Source organism: Nymphaea colorata, chromosome 10 (genome assembly GCF_008831285.2).
Source record: "Nymphaea colorata isolate Beijing-Zhang1983 chromosome 10, ASM883128v2, whole genome shotgun sequence".
NCBI lineage: Eukaryota > Viridiplantae > Streptophyta > Magnoliopsida > Nymphaeales > Nymphaeaceae > Nymphaea > Nymphaea colorata.
Window position 1 is genome coordinate 6,318,108 of NC_045147.1, and position 12,927 is coordinate 6,331,034.

Genomic DNA, 12,927 nt, shown 5'->3' on the forward strand with positions numbered 1-12,927 from the left:
TGAGAAAGAAAAGGCCTGTGTTTTTGGTCCCTACGAGGTTATACTAATGTTCATAATACATGATTTATCATATCCAAGATGTGGATGTTGGAATCTAGGATATACACAACATCTATTCTTGTTTCATTTATTGTTTTTCTTTTCACATTGAAGTGTTTTTGCATTGCTTCACAACAAGCTTATTGGAGGATGGCCACTTACCTTTAGATAACGTTGCTGCCACTCGAACCAATCCAACTTGGTAGGCTATATTGAGAGGTTGCTGCCTGATCTCAATTTGCTGCACACAGCTTGAAAACCTTGCGATGAAGGCATAAAAGCAAGAAAATTTTGTATAACTAAAGATAGAAAAGAATGCATTACCATATAAAAAAGCATAAGTCCGTGTTTTTGGTCCCTATGAGGTTAAAATAATGTTTATAAATAGTGGTTCACCAAATTCAAGAGGTGGATGTTGGAATCTAGGACATCCAGAACATGTGTTCTTGGTTCACTTTTTTATCATTTTTCTTTTCATATCGAAGTGATTTGCATTGCCAATCTTGATGTCCTTTCTGCAACAACCATACTGGAGGATGACCTCTGACTTTTTTAGTGAAAGAAAACTACAAACCAAAATTGACAAACATATAAAAATTGGATGAAAAACTATAAGGACCTAGATATCAAGGTGACAACAAATGTAGGACTTGGAGAATGTGGATGTGATGTGCAGCTTCTTGAATTAACTTAAAGGTGTGGGAAAATGAGCCTCACGCACCTAGCCAGGAAAGGAGCCATCTATGCCGTCCATATTAAAAGTCAAGAAGATGAGTGAGGAAAGTAATCAAGGAGGAAAAAATGAGGTTTAGTAAACAAATCTCTAGGAACAAAGGCTTGTCCTAAACTCAGAGTTGTTGCGGATCCATAAAGAGCTATTTGAATATATATTTACTTTTAGACCAGTTCTCAAGAAGATGCCCATGGAAAGCCAGACATGCGGTTTTCTCATGTCAGTTGGGGAGGACAAGAGTTACACTAAAAGGTTCTTCACATTAGGTCCAAATCCAATGAGCCTCAACAATGGTAGCACTACGGTTTCCATCATAAATATTTTTTTTTTTGGTTCTGGGAGTACCACATACTCTAAATAATCACATGGAAACACAATGGGTAGCATTTCATTAGTCATCGCTTCTTGAAGTTGTAACTGAACCACAATTTAGTTTAGGTATGAAGCGTAAGTGAGGAATGTAATTGTATTTGCATGATTGCAGATGATGGTCCAAGCTGTAGCAAGAATGTGTGAGAACAAATATGGTTAGCACTCACATTTTTTTTCATAGATGAAATAGTAGTTGCAAAACCTTGACTTTTAAAGAAAATCCAATGTGGTGACTCTTCTTTTGCAGGCCATACCTATAACCTATGCAGCCCTTGGATGTGCTGCCTTGAATAGGAACCATTCTCACCATGGTACAATAGGATACTTTATGCAAATGTGCTTCCATACCTCAGAGGAGGATATACTATTAAACTTTGTAAACATTATTCTAGAATTTTTAAGGGATCATCACCAGATTAGGTTTCTCAACACTTGTATGCTTTAGGAACTCCTTGAAAAAATGGGGAAGGATGGGTTCAACTCCATGACCTTCTTGCTCTGTTATCCCAATGTGCTAGCATATAATCATAACTCCTCAACATTTATAAAGTGATGGACAATTCTTGAAACGATCATCATACCAAAATCTTATGTTGCCATCACCTATGGTATATTTAACCAAAATTTTTTAGATTGTTCAAGCTCCATTTGAGTCCTTTGAAGAACCAAGATGATTTTTCTCTAGTCTCTAGGGGGACCAATGCTATGTGGGAAAAAATATATTTCTTTGGGAGATAGATAGTTCACACTAACTCTCTCTTGTAGACTTTCAGAGTAAGGAAACAACACATGCCTTGCTCAATTCTTCAAAGGTCTTCATGTTAATGCTCCAAAACAAGACAAGCATATAGAGAGTATCCCAAGATATTATATGCTGAACTTTCGCAATTTTCTCATCTCAAAAGGAAGTTGACCATAGCAGTTTATGACTTGAGGCAAATGGCACTATTGGAATATCAAGCTCCAAAAGCCTATTTTGTGGTTCATGGTGTGCTTAACTGAACATCGTTGACTTACATATGATAAAGTAATAGTTTTCCATAAAAAGCCAATTGTTTCACAATCTTGTTAATGAGGCCTTCTTACAATGACTCTATTGGCTTGCTTGGGAAAAGAGAAAATGCAAAATAAGTGGCAAATTACCAATAGACTAATCCAAAATGTGCCTTAGGAGACAAGTTTGGGCCTCATAAGCTTGGAAAAAAGTAACTTACAATTGCCTGGGTTGATACTCACCCTTGAAAATGATCAAAAGCCATCTAAGGTGACACTCATCTCCAAGATTAGGATTCCCACTACCATGAGGAATAGATAGGACTAGGGATCTTGAGGTCCTTTTAGTAATTGCTGAAAGAAAGCATAGTTACTGATGATGTGCTATGCAAAAAAACACGGCAGTAACAGGAGAATGGTAGAATGATAAGGAGAACATAATTAAGGCAACAATTACCAAACAAATGTAATGCCGCATGCCAATTCGTTAAGATAGAAAACAATCTATACAAGTGGGTAAAAAAGATTATTATGTGTTGTTACACATCAATGGCTTGGATGAAGCTTCCAACAACTTCTACAAACAAAAAATCCCATCGAATTGGTTTATAATAAAACAAGACTAAACTTGGCAACTTGTACATGATACACTCAGGTAGACAAAATATCATTTCTATACATTAAAATTTTAAATTACTTTCTAACATTTTTCCCTTTCAAATTGGTGCATGAAGATATGTGATGCTCAGTCTGGATTTAAGGATACCAAACTACTTTTTGTCTAGTGATTTGGTGAAGATGCCAGCCAACTGCATTTTTAAAGGAACAAATTGGACTTGAACATCTCCAACCTTAACGAAGTCTCATGTGAGATGAATATAACAATCTATGTTTTGCATGTTCATGCATGACAAGATTTCTTATTGTTACAAAGCAATCACATTGGTTAAGTAATATGCACTTGCAAATATACTAAAATTGCTTTTAACATAACCAGCTCACATCATGTGTGGGCGAGAGCACGATACTTTGTTTTCGACAAATGAACATGACTTGTTTGGTATCTTGTTCTTCCATGATGGTAATGCACTTTTAAGAAAAACATAAGAGCCTGTAATTGATTTTGAGTTTCTCCCTAGTCCACATCATTGTATGCAGTCAAGTTGAAATCCTTATCTACTATCAGCAAGTATATATTGCAAGTCTCAAGGTGACATTATAGTGAATCACAATAGTATTTTGCATGAATCCACTCAAGTTATGAACAACACACACTATATCAAGTCGTGTGAGTATAAGACATATTAATCAACCTATAAGACACCTAAAGAATATCGGATCTTTCATAGAATCCCCATTGTTTGTTGATAAACTCAACTTATACTCCATAGGCACTTGTGATGGATTGACATTGAGTAAGCTTGCTTGATCTAAAATGCAGTATATATATTTTTGTTTTAACAAGAAAATTTCATGCTTGTAACTCCTCAATTGAATTCCAAAAGAAATTTTTAGTGTTCCTAGATCCTCATCTTGAATTGGCTATGCAAGTCTTTTTTGATACTATGTACTTTATCCTCTTTATTACTTTTTAAAAAAATATCATCTACATGGATGATGACTGCAATATCCATTTTACCCTTACTAGAGTAACCACTCTTAGATTGCTAAAATCCGAACACCAACAGGGATGAGTAAAATTTTGAAAACTAGTCACGAGGAGCTTGACATACACCGCATAAGGCTTTGTACAATTTACGAAGTTTTACTTTATTCTTCCTTGCATATCTTGAAGGTATATATATATATATATATAGAAAATCTTCATCCATATCAATATTTAAAAACACATTGTAAACGTCCACTTAATGAAGTTTCTAGTTTTTCTTTAAAAGCCACAACAAGTAAACATATCATATTACTAACTTGGCTACAAGTACGTGTCATGGAAATCTCGACCTTCAACTTGAGCATGACCCTTGGCTACTAAGCAGTTTGTAGCATTTAGTTTCTCCATTGGATTTATACTTTATGTGATGAACCTAATGACAACTAATAAGACCTACAGGTGGTGGTGGCTAGACAAATGTTCATGTCCCATTGGCCTCCAAGGCTACAATTTTAGCCTGCATTTCATGAACCCATTCGGGATCTTGTGCTGCTTGACTAAAGGAAGTAAGATTAGTTTCTTTATAAATTGAAGCGAGAATGGCTTTGAGAGTGGGAAAGAATTTATGAAATGAGAAATGGTTCTGTAATGCATACATTGTTGCAGGTTTTTCTCCACGTGATACCAGAGGAGGTATGTGTTCAGTTACTCCATATAGAAACCTTTCAATAGAATGTATGTTTTACAGTTTGTCATTGATCTTCTTCACTGCTGACTTGTGTTATCAACTGCAGGATCTAAATGAGACACATTTAGATTTTGTTGATGATTTTATAAAATGGGTTCTACATTAGGCTGATCATTGGCTTGGGTTTCAGTAGACAAAGGTGCAAAAGTTAAAGTGGAGTTTATTTATTTAACTGATGGAATGATTGTGTTGAATTGCATATTATAGACATTGATAAAGACATTTCTAGATTAGGCTGCCCTTTACTTTAGTTCGTAAACTGTCCATAAAAGATCTCTTCAATTGGAAAATGAATAACATATGATGAAGAGTCAAGATTATTTATCTGTTTAAATGGTAATACTGACTCATTGAAACGGACATCTCGACTTGCAAATGTTCCTATGTTCTCAATATCGTAGGCCTTGTAGACCTCTTGCCCAAACATATAACCCAAGAACACATTTAAAAGTTTTGGTGTCAAACTTAGAGTTCAAATACTTGGCATAACACAAACAACTGAAATTTTTTAAATGTGAATAATTTGAAATTTTTCCAAATAAATTTTCACAGGGTGATAAACCATCCAGCTTCTCTATAGGAGTTCAATTTATCAGGTAATAGAAGTTAACATACGATCATCCCAAAACTTGAGATAAACACTCGACCAGGATTTTAGTGCCCTTGCAACATTAGGCATGCGCCGATGCTTTCTCTCAACAACAAGAGTGCTCATGCTTTATGCCTTTGTTCAACACAAAATTTTTGAGCTCATTCATGAAAAATTCTGTTTGTGTTAACTACTTTTATGCTAGAGTAATAAATTTTTACAGGTGGTTCGATGTCTCATTATTGTGTTTCAAAAAGTAGATCCATACAACCTTTAACTACAAGAAATATACCATTTAGCAACAATACTTCGAGCTTTGTTCCTATTTTTTTGGCCTTCAACTATGAAAGTATAGATGCATTGGGGATGGCAAATAGTGACATAAAGAGAATTTTTGTTACTATATTGTATGACATACCCATTCAACAACAAAATATTTCATTGACACAATACTAGAAATAGTAATGAAAAGATTTTTGTTGCTTATGGAGCCTAACTTAGTGATGAGAATGTTTATCATTGCTATAGCTTGCTTTAGATTTTGTTGTCGAAGTATTTTATATAAACAACCCATTGTTCCATTCGAACTTATTTTTTCCCAATTTTTTGGGAGACTTCTCTGTTCCTCAATTTGTCCTTTTGTGGCATTGCATTTAATGCCCAGGATGTGTCCCTTCACATCGTCCTTGTCTTCCTCTTAATGTCTCTCGATGGGTACTTTGCCCACAAAGCGATCCGATCCAAGCCTGACTAGGATTCAGAGGAGCTCGTCAGAAGGATGCCAAAGATGAGTGAGGAGTCTGCCTGCTCCATTAGAAAGGTATAGATGCCCACTCAACACGGTTTCTATTCTTTCTTTCTTTCCTGGATTTCTCAAAATTTTGGGACAATTGGAGCCTATACTGATATCTTTTCCTCTTTTGACTTTTTTCTGTGCATTTTTCAAGTAATTAAACAAACTTGATCTCTTCTTCAACCAACAAACAAGGAAAATGGAAAGGTTCAACAAGCCGAAGGCAGAAGGGGGATGTGGCATCAAAAGTGTAACAATTTTTGTTTGGGCAGGTCGAGTTGGATCGGGATCTAGACCCGGATCCAGAATCCATCACATGAAGAGGGCCCAATACCCGCTCTCCGCCTTCGTCTGCCTGTCGTGGGTTGTTGGTTTGTGCGGTGTAGTGCAAACCAGAGGCGGAAGGGAGGAGTAGCGGCGACAGAGGTGAGGGGCAGCTGCGACGACGGTATTGTCAGGTAAGCTGTCGGTCTCACTCTCTACCTCTTCCTTCTTCTTCTCCTCCTCCCTCTCTCACTGTTCTGTCATCTCTCCCTCTGTCCCGATTCTCCCTGTCGAGTTCCCCTCTTCCTCCCACGCTCCTCACACACCCTCTGCCATCTCCCTTCTCAGCCGCACGGCCTCCCTCCTACGCAACCCTCTCCCTCTCGTGCTGTCTCACTCCTTCACCCACTTTCTCTCTGCTAAAGCTCTCTCTCTATCTCTTCTGTTTTCTCCTCTCTCCCGTGCTCGACCTCCCCCTCTGTCTGCAACCTCTCCCATCTCTCTGTTTGCATTCTCCCTTGCACCAGTCTCTTCTCCCTCGTCTGCACCCTCTGTTTTCCCTCTCTATTGGCGTCCATTGCCGTTTCCCCTTTTTTCCCGTGTGTTGACTCTCTTTCAGTCCCCTCACTCATCTTCAGCCTCCCTCATAGCAACCGTGAGTTTTTTTAACGAGAGACCCCTCTTTTGACCTTCCTTTCGCTAAATCTTACCCTATTTATTCCTGTTTGGTCGGTTTGCATCTTGGGGACACATCTTTTCCTTCATATCAGTGAAGTGACGGTGTTGGTGGCGACAACATTTTGTGATTTTAGCTGTTTGGAGATCAATTGAATATTTGAGGAGGCTGTCGGGACATTGCAGCAGTTTGGACACCAAGATTGGGGTGGGTGAGGCTTAATCGAGCTTAAATGATCTAAAATTTACTGTTACTGCATGTTTAATTATTATTTGAGCATGCTAGACTTATGATTCAATGATTTTAAATGCATATTAGCGATGTTGCTATTTTGGAAAAAGTTTATGACTATTTTGGGTTAATTTTTAAAGCAACATGGTAGAGATTTGATGTGGTTGAGAAGATTTAAAACCGTTTTCGGGAACTTATGGTGCATGTTATTGTGAATGTGTGTATCATAGCGTTAGTTGGGAAAGAATACGTAAGTTCTGTATAATTATTGGGAGGACACCTCAACTAAGGAAAACAAGTGAGAAACATACATGTGATAAGTCAAATCCAAATTTTGAGTTCTAATCGTTTGGTGGCAACCTCAAAGAGTTGGGAAGAGACCTTTTTGAGGGCGTTGTGAGTCGATACTACTCGTCGACACCCTCTTGAGGCGATGACATGCCTCAATGATTATGTTTCATATTTGTATAAATTGTAAAGCGAAGCGAGTAGAGAACTTATCGTTTGATTGTGTTTGTAAGTGCACTGGGCACGTCCAGTAGACCTTGAGCGATCAGATTTGAAGCTTGAAGTATTTTGGATATTTTTGGTGACATGCCATAGGTATGGCGACATTCCAAACAAATCCCTACCTGGGGCCAACTTTTGAATGTGTGTTTTCAGGATTGTTGGATCCTGTGATTGTGATGTGATTGAATGATTGTGATGTAATTGAATGAATGTATACATGAGAATTGAATGCTTACGTGATAAGTTTTGTCACACCCCAACCTTTTGACCCTCAAACAAATTTTTTTTTACTAAACATAAGGCATTGAGGTGCAACTACACAACAATTCAAAAAAGAGGGAGCTATGTCATTCGAAACAATAGGGCAAACTTTCATTTATTTCAATTCATACAAAAGCACATCTATGTGTATGACAACAATGCTCCAAACCACAACTTTGATGCCTAACAAAAATAAGACATCAAAGAGACTAAACTATGACGCGCCGGCACTACCAAAGACCCAAAACATCCCTAGTAGGATGTGAGTGAAGCCATCTGATCAACCTACTGTCTCGGGTCCGCCAAAACCTGAAAAAAAGAAACAACTGAAGGCTTAGCCTTCGCAGTATGGCAACAACCCAGGAAAATCCCAAACCCTTTTAGGTAGGGCTCAAATATGAGATAATCACAATCATAACAACAAATTATCATCATGTCGTGACAGGCCATAGTCACATCATTTGCCAATAAGGTCCCTCACATAGACCACAACATGTAAAGGTCACAATAACATAATTTCAATTCACATGCACATCATTCATATACATTTCATTCACATACTTTCATTTTCATTAGCTTTAGTGAATTGACAGTTCCTATGAGTGCAAACACAGGCACGTGCACACCATGGGCAGCCTACAGCCGAGAGACAACCCCCGTGGTGGCCCATAACAGTATGGATCCATTCCCGCTGTAGCGGTAGAGAACTCATCCATGGGTGTGTGAATTCCAATGAGAGATACTCAGCTTTCCCTAGGACACTCAGGTTGGGAAGACGGGAGCCCAACGCTCCAAGCACATCATACAACAGTACCCTGGGGCCTTGCACCACCTACGCTCCGAACAGGCGAAACCAGTGGCGAAGGCGAGACAACTCCTAAACACATAGTCACATCCCACTGGCCTCTCATCTCTTATTATTTCATTATTATCATTATAATAGCAGGTTCACAAAATGACTGGCTAGCTCATGAGGTTGGTACCAATATTGTAAGAGGTGATAAAGCGAGGCGAGGCAAGATGTTAATTGAAGCGTAAGCTTCACGAACAAATTTGTAAATTACATAATATTTATAAAAATAACAACAAAACTGAAAAAAATGACTACAATATTAAGCATATCAACAAAAAAAATACACAACATATGAAAGCCACAATAATTTGTAAATTCACATAAATATAATGTCATAACATACATAGTATTGGCTCATAACACTGGCTCATAGCACCACCTGTCCTAAATAGTTAAATGTCATAAAATTATTATTGAAAAACAAATAACCAAAATTAGGTAAACTAAGATTGAAATGATAATATCAACTAAGAGAATAAGTAAATAATAAATATTTTGCATAAAATCACATAGCTTGATTTTTTTTTAAAGTAGAAACAGCTATAATGGGAGTTCATGTGAGTGCATAAAAAACGACTAAACTATGTTAGATTTGTATAATATCATCTAAATGAAAAACTGACGATATGTGCCCAAGCTTTTTAACAAAACCTCCAAGAAAGGGGAAAAAAGTTAATCCACTCCTCCAATTTGTTCGTTCGTGATATAACCTTTAACGATATTTGTGAAATATTAAAAAATATTATTTTATTTTCGTAGGAAAATGAGATGTTATAAAGGGATGGGTCCGGCTTTTGAAGGTTGGGGTCCAGGTTTTTTGAGGTTGAAAGTTTTTTGCAGCATCTTTTTGTGCATTGTCGATTTTCAGGCGGCCAATGGAACCGACGAGCCGGACTACCATTTATTAGTTGCCGATCAACCCACTTCAGCAAATATTCACGTGCCTTTTTGTCTAGGAAATCTGCCCTGCCGCGCCGTGTGCAAGCTGTTCAAGCAAACCCTAACCTGCCCCTTCTTCGTAAAGGCGTGTGGCCCAATGTACCGCCCTCAGCTGGTTCGTCGTCCACCCATCGCACTGCCGGAAATCCCGTCGTGCGTCGCCGGACTCCCTTCTTCACGTTGCATTGCCAGAATCCTGTTGTCCTTGAGGCGTGCACTTCAAGCAGAAGCGTGTCACTGTATGAAGCGTACGCCTCTTTCAAATGAGGCGCACGCTCCATGGACACGTGCGCCTCAAACATGTGCCTCAAGGCGTTTTTTATAAAAAATGCCTTGATTCGCTTTTTTTTTGTGAGAAGCGTACGCTTCTCACAACATTGGTTGGTACACTTTACGAGTACACCCACACCTCCAATTGCCTCCACACGAGGGCCATACATATCATTACGGCAATGCATATGTAATAAATCACAACATTGACATTCATAAGCACTCACATCTTATCAAACACATCATTCACATCTTTCAAAACTTAGCCAAATCCCAGAGAGTAGTCTCGATCCGTGATGGCTGGTAGCTGTCCTATGCAATTGTCATTCTATGATGCTCTTTAATGCACAATCGGGGCCGAGGAGACACTCGACTCGATACCCCACCTCATCTGTCCTAAACAGTTATCAATTCTAGCATACACATGCAAATGCGTAATAATTTTCAAAACGAGCTTCTAATAGCTTTCCAAAACAAAACTTGTCACATGACAAATCATTCACAAAATGATTGGCTAGCTCATGAGGTTGGTTCACTTCACAAGTGCACCCACATCTCCAATTGCCTCCACATGAGGGCCACACATAACATTAACAGTCTTAGCTAGCCGTCATAATAATTCAGGTACAACTACCATTCAATTCATTCAATTGCATCATTGCCCATGGCAATGCATATGCAAAAATCACAACATTCACAACACACATGAGTCACATCTTTCAAAACTTAGCCGAACAACGAAGAGTAGTCTCGATCCGTGATTGGTTCGTAGCTATCCTAGGCAATTATCATTCTATGATGCTTTCTAATGCATGATTGGGGTCGAGGAGACACTTGACTCGATACGTCACCTCATCTATCCTAAGCAGTTATCAATTCTAGCATGCACATGCAATGCGTAACATTTTCAAAACAAGCTTCTAATAGCTTTTCAAAACAAATCTTATCATATATCAAATCATTTGCTTGCTTACATACATTCACTCACAAAAAAATTATTCAATCACATCACAATCCTAAGATCTCACAATCCTAGGAACACACACTCCCACATTGGCCCTAGGCAGGGATTTGCCTGCAATGCTGCCATACATGTTGCGTGTCCACTAAACACCTCGAACTACAACCCATGTTGTTCAAGGCCTACTTGACATGTCCGGTGTACATGCAAACATAATCAAATGGTAAGTTCTCTACTAGTTTCACTTACAATGTATACAAGTAGAAAATATAACCAGTGAGGCATGCATCGCCTCAAGAGGGTGTCAACGGGTAGTGTCGACCCACAAAGCCCTTCAATAGGCTACTTCCCAACTCCTTGAGGTTGTCACCAAACGTCAAAACTCAAGGCTTCGAACAATCTATCACTAACACAATTCTCACTCACTTTCTTTAGTTGAGGTGTCTTCTTAAAAATCAAGCTTCCCAACTTACACATTCTTACACAACTAATGCTACAAAACACACATTCACAGTAGCATGTGCCACGTGTTCACTAAAACGGTTCTAAATATTCTCAACCACATCAAATCTCTAACATGCTCCCAAATAGCTTCAAAAATCAATCCATCACACTAAAGAGATAGTTATACACTTAAATCCTCTTCCTTCATGAAAAAAGTCATAACCTTTCCTCAAAATAGCAACATCGCTAATATGGATTCCAAATCATCAAATTAAGAGTCTAGCATGGTCAAATAATAGTTATACATGCTCCAAGAATAAATATTCAACAATTTAGGTTCCATTAAGTCTCGTTCACCACAAATTTAGTGTCCAAACTGCCGCAATGCTCCCGACAGCCACCTCCAATGGTCGATTGAGCGTCAACACCAAAGATTGCTCACTACCTTCACAACCAATGCCTTCACTTCACTGGTATGAGGGAAAAATGCATCCCCAAACCGCAAATAGACCAAACAACCACAATAGAGTCAAAATCTACAAAAAAGAGAGTTCAAGAGAGGGGTCTGTCATTAGAAGAGGCCCACTGTAGTTGTCTGGGAGGCTGAAAATGAGTGAGAGAGGGCACTGATAGAGAGGAGAGACTGAGAGAGAGGGTTCAAACAAAAGGGGAGAGACAAGAGAGGGCAGCAGAGGAGAGGGACCGTGGGGTTAGAGCTGGCGGGGAGGGGAAGGAGAGAGTGAGGTGCATAGACAAAGAGGGTGAGAGAGTGTGGGAGAGTTGGAGGGAGGGGCATAGCACGAGAGAGTGGGCATGTGAGGGAGGAGGAGAAGAAGGAAGAAGGGGAAAGAAGAAGAAAGAGGTAGAGAGAGAGGTTGGGAGGGCTTACTGGAGCACCGCTGCCGCCACCGCCGTCCTTCCTCCGCCAGCCCAGAGGTCTTCGCAGCCACACCCTCTGCCATCGGCTGTTCATCCTGCCTCCTGTTTCTTCTTGTGATGTCTCAGAGGAAGGAACAAAGAGGGAGACGAGGGAGAAGAACTCCCTCGCGTCGGCTTTCATGCGGGTGGGTTCGGGTCCAGGTCTAGACTCGATCCGGCCCACCTGCCAAAAGAAATCGAGCGTTATAAATTTTGTCTAGAAAATTACTACGCAATTGCATGTGCATGGTAGAATTGATAACTATTTAGGACAAATGAGGTGGGGTATCGAGTCGAGTATCTCCTTGACCCCAATTGTGCATTAGAAAGCATCCTAGAATGATAACTGTATATGACAACTACTAGCTAATCATGGATCGAAACTACTCTCCGGGGTTCAGCTAAGTTTTAAAAGATATGTTTGATGTGATGAGTGATGTGAAAGTTGTAATGCTTCGTATGTGTAGAAACAGTAAAAGCGAGTAGAATAGAGAGCGAACACAGATGTAACGTGGAAAACCCCTCAAATAGAGGAAAAAAATCACGGGTGAAGAGAACTGGTGCCCACTAGTGACCAGACACTCTCTCTCTTAGAACTTCATTAACTTACAAGATTAGGGTTTACAATGATATAAGTAGTTCCCAAACCAGAGCTCACTGGATCGGGTCCAGACCCAAACCCGAATTCTGAAAACCTTCAACACTCCCCCTCAAGTTGGGGATA